Here is an 8,804-nt window from a genome sequence, read left to right on the forward strand (position 1 = left end):
GTATTACAACAATGCAAAGCAGCCACAGACTGCACACAGCACAGCCAGTGATTTTTATATTGAGCGCTACGTAACGTTGCCAATAAGAAAACATAAACAGCCTACTTACATAGAGAAAACATAAACAGCCTACTTACACGATGTCTTCCACATTTTTGTCGATGAGAAACATCGCATCTGTGTTTTATTTCTATCAACCTGTGTGTTGTGCGAGCTGCACAGTGTACACCACATGATGTTCAACTTTCTGTTAGAGCCAAAGGATCGAAATGTGTTAATGTAGGTTCAGCAGCTAACATATACCCCTAAAATACAAAGCAGAAGTCGTTCACTGCTTGGATGTGTTACAGCCGAAAAAACATGGTATTAAACTGCTTATGAAGGACCAATACAGGAAGCCTCTCTTGCGATTGATAGTCTGTTGGATATGGTCTTCCTCCAGTAGGCCTATAGTCGACAAACCTTTACGCTTTGAGCATTGGCCATGTGCTCCAGTACAGTGATATGTGTATATGTAATATGCTCGATGTCAACACTTACATACTACTTGTTTTTTCGATACATCGGAACAGAGAGACTAGGTAAAATCTTATGGGAGGTTCTATTACTGGGAGTGGTATAACTGGTTAAAGTTTGGATGCAGATAGTTCTCTCAAAACTACACTGATTTTGCTCATAAAACTAATAGAAATCAGCTATATCTATTCTCATGGCATCATGACTGTTTCTATTATTATTGCCACAATTGCATATTTTAAAAATAGGTGTTACCTCAAGTCCTATCTTATTTCATACTACATAACATCTAATTATAAAATAAACACCACTTGAATCATAGATCAATGACAGTCTTTTTTTCCCGACATGGGAGTAGATTGCATGAAACAGGGTGTGATGATCAGATTGCTTACAAAACTAGAACACAAGAATCTGCTGTATGATAGAAATTTTAGACATGTCAGTAGAGGTGAGTTATGGAGCAAAAATGTCAAGCATAAGCATGCATATGGTAATTAGTTTGAATGTAATGGAAGAGAGAGAGACACAGTAAAAACTTATAGGTAGTTCTATTACAAGACAGGCTCTCACGATTTGTTTCGTAAATGCAGGTGTGACACACGAGGGCTGTTCAATAAAGAATGATCATAATTTTTTTTGACAATATACCTTTAATCATAATTTTGATGGTCCTTCTCAAAGTAGTCTCCAATGAATACGAAGCACTTGTCCCAGCGTTTCTGCCAGTCTTCAAATACATGCTGGAAACTATTTTTTGAGAGGCCCTCAAAATGTCCTCTGCAGCCTTCACCACTGCTTCTGATGACTGATAATGCCTCCCACGAAGGCGTTTCTTCATGTTAGGGAATAGAAAAAAAGTCATATGAGGCTAAATCCAGGGGCGCCGACTTAAAATAAGACCCATAATGGGGTCTTGACCCAGGAAATGTTCTAAATTTTACATGAAAAATAGTGAGTTTTAAAGTTTTTTGAAACATTTTAGTCATATGAAGAACATTAGAACCCTGAAAACTGGACTGTCGATAACTCGACACTCCGGCAAACTCGACAAGTCTGACACATTTTTTGGCTTTGAAAAACGAAACAAAACATAAACACACATGGTATTTTCGTAAAAAGCTAATTTGATTTACAGTAATAATCATGCTTATAGACTATTACAGAGCAATGAATATATAGCTCTGAAAAGAATGAAATTATATTTAAATAAATCCTAAGCTACCATTAAAGGAATAAAACATAAAACATTGCTGTCACACAGTAATAATACTTTGATTAGTAAGTGAAATAGCGAATTTAAGCTTACTTTGAATAAGGCTCAGAGTTCATTAAATAAAAACAATATCTCCAAGTTAATGCTTTAATACAGTTCATAAAGTTAATCAGTATGCCTAATACTTTCAGTCAAAAAATATGTAAATAGCGGGTTTTAGTTGGGTATTACACCCTAAAAATATATTATGTATTTGAAAATAACTAATACAGTACTGTAGTAATACAGTTCTAAACTAGTACTAATATTTCGAAACTGAAAATTTAACATTATGTATGTATTTAATTCTCTATATTATAAAGATTTTTAATGTTGCTCTAAATGCCATTATTAGGACTAGAGTACCTTTAGAAAGGTGCAAATGTCGACCGTCTGATTGGATTATTGAATATGAAGTCACTGATGACTGGTCGGATATCCAATTCATCCCAAACATCTCGGTGGGCATGAAGAACAGCCAAGATGTTCAATCACTTCTGTCCCATTGTTGATCAGAGATATGACTTCAGACGTCTAAGGACGCTAAATGACCGTTCTGTTCTTGCTGTCGTGATTGGAACTACTTGGACAAGCTTAAAGCACTTCATTACTTCCCATAACATTTCTTCTACTGCAGGCTCTTGTGTAATGTACTTTCTTACATCACGCATGTTTTTCAGGACCAGGTGTTTTTTAATAGCGACAAGTGTAAGCACAGTCTCTCAATGTCTAGGTCATTTTTGAAAAACTCAGTTGATTTTTCCAAATTTGTTTCACCTCTGTTTACTAAAAGCAAGCACTCTTGTTAAACTGCAGTGACCTGTGCGAGTCCAGATGAAGCAACCCGCTCAGTAATGCAAGATTGCACCGTTTCACAAACTCCAATGTAAATAGCTTTGTGGTATTCCTCTGGAGTTTTGAAAGTGTGCGTGAGCTGGCTTCGTTGTTTTCATTCGTCTTTGGTATACTTAGATTCCGAGGAAGCGAAGGATCATCAACTTGTGAAGGTTTTTCTTTTAAACACAGTTCCCAAAAGTGTTCACAACTATCACGCCTTCCATTCAATATACAAATCAAGCCCTCATATTTTTTCCAGATCAGCAACAATTAGATGAGGGCATTGAATTTTTCATTGACATCCTCTACTGGGTTCATTGCAAGGGAATAAAGATGTAAAAGGAAATAAGTCTTGAATTGTAACATTGACTCAAGCTAGCCGGCACATTTGTAATCTGCCTCTGTTTTGTCCTCTGCTGAATATGTTTCAAAAGAACTCTAGAAGTTCTTCAAAGTTTTTCAATATTCTCAAGATACTAGAAGCTCGCATGGTCCATCGAGTCGGGCAACGGGGTCGTAGACCAGCTTGGTCGTTAGCGCTCTCACAGGGTATGCTTCTGAAATTCCCTTACGGTGTTTATTAAGTCCTTGACTAAAGTCATAATATCCCTCATAGACGTAAGATGGCGGAGACTGTCTACAACTGCCATGTCTAAACTGTGAGCAGTGCAGTGCACATAAAGTGCTTTTGGTTGTATATCCAAAAAATTTTTAGTCTTTTGAACTTATCTCTCATATTTGAGGCTCCATCATAGCACTGTCCTCTTAAGTTATCCATTGACAAATCAAGACGAGCAAAACGTCTTTTAAAATACTAAACAGAGTTTGCGATTTAGTGTTGGGGGTATGGTATAAGCCAATAAAGTCTTCATTGATGATTAAGGAATCATCGACAGTACTAATACAAAATGACACTTCTTCGTGAATCGAAGAATCACTTGTTTCGTCAACCATGATAGAAAAAGGTTTAGTCTTCTTGATTGAAGCCAATGCCTTTCTCAACACAGACTTTCCTAGTAGATCAATGATCTCGTTTTGAATATCCTGGGACGTCTACTTATACCCCGAACACCCTAACCAATCTTTAAAGTCAGTTGTGTCATTCTTTCGGAGTTACAACAATTGAAAAAAAAATTGAGTTTACATCTTCATGCCCTCTAATTGCTAGTCCTGTCGTCATAGAAATTGCACGGTAGTAAAAATTGTCTCAAGAGCTAAACGGCCTTTCTTCATATCACTATCTAACTGTTCATTCAGTTGGAAGGCCACACTTCAGTTAGTGACAGAATTTAGTTTCAGAACACCTTCTTTATGTATAAACGTATTTTCATGAAGGCGGAATTTTTCCAAAGCCTTTTTCCAGTTAGAAAACCCTATGGAAGGAAATACATCTTAATTTTTTGAAGAAAATTGTACCGGCTAGTGTGGCCGAGCGGTTCTAGGCGCTTCAGTCCGGAATCGCGCTGACTTGCAGTATCATCAACTTCCAAGCGCGACTTTTTGGTAACAAATTTATCCATTGCAAACTTAATTCACAATACACTAAGAGACTAAAGTAAACAAATAAAATATAGTCATATAAAATAGTCCACTAGACACTAAAGTCGGAACACTAAACACGTCTGCAGCATGCACTGAACGAAACTATCCACACTGAATGACTGCGATAGCAGGGTGCGTTTTTTATAGCTACGGCGTCCTAATGTCTCGAAGCGTCAAGGCGATGCGAGGCGAAGGATTCCAGGCACTTCTGCTCCAGTTCTTTAGATGTCGCCGCGACCGCAGCGCTGGCCCGCTGGCGCCAGACTTTACCCTAAGGTTGGCGCACCGTGACAAATTCTAAGAGTGCCCGCAGCACTGTAACACTATCATGATTCACACCACTCGTTTTCAGTTAACCTGCTTATTACCATAATGATTATTTCTTTTAACTCATTACTGAACGTATTTTTAAAGGTAACTATCGTCAAACATGGAAAATAAAAAATTCCAACATATTTTTGTGATTTTACAAAGCATAATGTAACTAATAATGTTCTTAAATTATTGGGGTTGGGGGGCTCCACCACCCACGAACGAATTTTTGAGGGGGCTCGGGCCCCCTCAAACCCTATGGAGTCGGCGCCTGTGGCTAAATCCGGACCATAGATAGGGTGAGGGATGCATTTCACGTTGATTTTTGCAAGATTTTCAGCAACAACGTTGGCAATATGCGGCCTCGCATTGTCGTGGTGCAACATCCAGCTTGCTTCACGGAAATGTGGTCTTTTGTGCCTGATATGGACTTGCAATGTTTTCAGGACATCCCTGTAGTATTGTCCAGTTGCTGATGTGTGTGCAGGTACAACATGCTGATAAACCATTCCATGAATATCAAAGAATGAGATGACCATAACTTTTCCAGCAGAAGCAACCAATTTTGTCTTTTTGGGGGATGGTGATGGAGATTTCCACACTGAGCTTTGCTGTTTGCCCTCATGATCAAATGATGTAGCCAAGTTTCATCAGCAGTAATGATATTTGAAAGAAACTCCGAATCTTCCTCTAACATAATTTCAACTCTATACAGACCTGCACGCGAATGTCCTTTTGTTCGGGAATCAACAGTCTTGAAACCCATCTCGCGCAAACACGTGTCATGTATAATTTTTGTCACCAACGTGTGGGTGACACCCAATGAAATGTTCAGTACTTCAGAATGTTATCTTAAGGTAATTCGTCGGTACTCTCACTATGACAGCAGCACTGTTGATGTTTTCTTCCGTAGGAGCAGTAACTAGAGCTCTGGGTCCACCTTCCTTTGAAATTGATTGTCTCCCCTGTTTAAACATTTTAAACAACCGTCGAGCTGTGCTGTAGGGAAGAACAGACTCTCCATAGGCCTCCTGTAACATAGTATAGGCCTCAGCTGAAGAGCTGTTGACACGAAAGTAGAATTTCAAAGCCGCATATTCCTCGCTTGTTACCTCCATTGCAGCGGTAGGCGATACTGAACATGTCTGACCTTGCCTGTCTCTTAGGCGGGAGCTAGGAGAGGCAAAAATGAAACTACTACGGCATGTTTGTCGCACATTAAGCTAACAGAATATCAGAACATAAAATTTTAGCTCGAGAAATTATGGTCATTAAAAATTATGAACAATCTTTATTGAACAGCCCTCGTAGCTTCGCATTGGTAAAACGTCCTTTCGAATTAGAGCTTGTATTTTTTTAATGTAAAATGATGGGGCTTTTTCGGACATGTGAGCTAATTGCGTGAAAGATTGTATTCTCTAATGTTATTTCATACGTTTGCAATGTTTTTAATACACGCATGGATGACAGTTAATTTACAGAAACTGATTTGAATGTGAGAGACGCTCTCAGGTCATTTAATTTGCCCATCAGCCTGAAAGAATTTGCTTAATATAGATGTTTTTGGTTTCTTCGGAGTTTAAATTCTCGCTTTTTCTGTATTCTGACGGTTTCGAAAAAGAACGAGGACATTCTGCGGTGATCGCTAGTTTTTGCAGCAAAATAGTGGAAATTTTTTTTCCTAATGTTACGCGGGATGGACATGTATAGGGGCTGTATAGCCTGATCTCTGACTTTTGGTCATAGTGTAATCGGCAGTAGTGCACTTCATTGGATGACGCAAAGTAATGAGATGCGAACTGTATCCTGCGATCGAATGTAAAAATTATACCGATTTTGCTCATAAAACTAAAAGAAAACGAGCTGTAGCTACTTTCGTGGAAAGAGGACTTTTATTATCGTCGCGATTGTGTTTTCCTTATTCAAAGATGCTTTATTATAAGAGATGCGTTGACATTAAATAAGTTTTCTCCATCGCAGAATGGAAGTCGCTTGCTGGTGGGACTACTAGAGCAGTGGTGGCAGAGTTCTGTAGATGGTTGTAGCTGTCCTTTCAGACAAACAACCCATGCTCAGGATAGCCTTCATTTATCTCAGTTTTGTTCTGAGTGATGCTGACGTCGCGCTGTGTAGTATGTCAGCGTCGATAACGCTGACTGCTAAGCCACATGCTTGTCGGGTCACACAGTACTGAAAACTCTGCAACCAGACCGGCTGGAGGCTGCTCCGGAGTCTGCGGTCGCTTTAGGCGGAGGCGTTCTTGTTTTCCAAGCAGCGGACATCTGAAAAAGCGATCTGGAGAGTTCTCCAGAATTTCGTTTTTGTTCCAGGGTAGTCCAGTGTTTCCGGGAAATACGTTTAACAGATTTCATGAAGCGTCTTGTTCTTGTCTTTAGTCTATCTGTGACTGATTTCCGCAAACTGGAGACAGTATATCAATGCCACCAGAAGGATCTCTTTATGGACCACCAACGGCAAGATAGAACAGGCCTCTATCCCTACCTATGCTGAGAAGAAAGAGGGATGAGGGTGGAAGGGTATGAGGGTAAGACTATATCCAAGCATGCTGGTTCGTGGGCGTCCATCGAGAACAATGCAGCTGCAACGGCTGCCACTCTGCAATCTCCTTGGGTCGGATTTTGCAGTAGTCTTGATGTTACAACTATTTTTTCCAATCCCCAATACATGTGTTGCGTTATGACCTGATGATGATGAGTGATGGTTTCTTTCTCGACAATTTCCTTGTATAATTAGGACAGTGACAGTTGTGGTAGCACGTATTGGCTTTGATTTCTTGGGCCGCAGGGTGCTTGTCGAACAGGCGTCTATAGCGAACCCTGACATCAAACAGCGCTAGATACAGTCCTCAGCTGTATGCATACAGGTAATACACTTATTAAACTCCTCTCTGTCCAACATCAGCATCTCGTCAGTTGAATATATTTCTTGCCAAAAAGAAAGGATAAAGATATTACCTTACACCTCAACCTTTTTCCTTCCAGCTTGTAGATGTAGGGTAGTGTTTGAGTGCGTCTGCCACTAGTTTCGTGTCGTATTGTGAAATTTTTTCCTAGCAGGGTAACACCAGTTGTATGGCGTCGTCATTTTTCGAGCTGTATTGTGATTTTAGGCAGTCCTTGTGAAGCGCTAAGCATATGGATGTGTAATTACACCTCATCTTCATGACTAATTACGTAATTAGGACCGATATTTATTTCAGATTCCTAACAATACAAATAAGTAAACTAACCTAACTTTCCTCTCCTCCATCTGGGCGGTTTCCCTGTGTTGGGGGCTGTACTTGGGCTCTCCGTCCCGACGGACAAGGTTTCAAGTCGTGGAAATGTCACCGCCATATTTAATTTCGCACCAATACCGGGGTGGGATCGTACATCAGCACAGCCCCAGGACAAAGAAATTCCTACCAAAATTCGAAGTTTCCGCCAATAGGGTAGGTGAGGGGGGAGGGGAATGCGTAGGGGGAGGTGGGAGGATTCACGTGCTGACAGAGGAAAACACATGTCATCCAGGAGGGGGTGAGGGGGTGGGAGTGGGCGTGGCTGGGGGATAATTAATTGCTGAATTTAATTAAGTTGCATATCACTTTGATATCAAAAGTGGGCTCATGCCACACCTATCCTACTACCTGCCTTGCAATCTTGAAAGTCAGTGACCAGTTTGCAAGGTAGCAGGTCTGTGGCGGACTTGAAGTAAGTTGTTATAGTCTCATCTGTTTCACATTACAGTTTCTGATAAAGACTTGGAAGCTAACAGCCAGCCCGACTGATGTACCATTTACACAAGGCGAATTGGGAGCTTTTAAGGATAGAATTCAATATAAAAGCCTACAGGGAATCGGATTAGATGTTGACGACAAAGAAAACGAACTGGTGCTTGCGTTATAGACGGCGTAAAACAAGGCAATCCCAATATTTATTAGGAAGTCAAAAGGATCTAAAGTTCTAAGTGGTCTCACCCTACAGTCTTTGAGACGTAGGGCAAGGCAGGCGTGAAGATACTACCAGAGATTCTTATGAGGAAACAGAACGACAAAAGATGTTGAATTTATATCGAGTAGTTGAACCACAGTATAAAGAACCTTTATACCAAAAAAGAATAGAAACAATGGAGGCATACCTCAAAAACGAAATGGTAACAGATATTTGGTGTTTTCCATATAAACGTAGCTCCATCACAAAGTGTATTATCAAGCTTGAGACGACCCGATGGCACGATGGTGACACACTAGGAGAAATCAATGCACTATCTAGTGAGAACACGCTTGCTAGGCGATACGACATTGGAAGGCACAGTACCATCGACATCTTCACTCTGAATTACT

This window comes from Schistocerca serialis, chromosome 3, assembly GCF_023864345.2.
Source record: "Schistocerca serialis cubense isolate TAMUIC-IGC-003099 chromosome 3, iqSchSeri2.2, whole genome shotgun sequence".
NCBI classification, from domain to species: Eukaryota; Metazoa; Arthropoda; class Insecta; order Orthoptera; family Acrididae; genus Schistocerca; species Schistocerca serialis.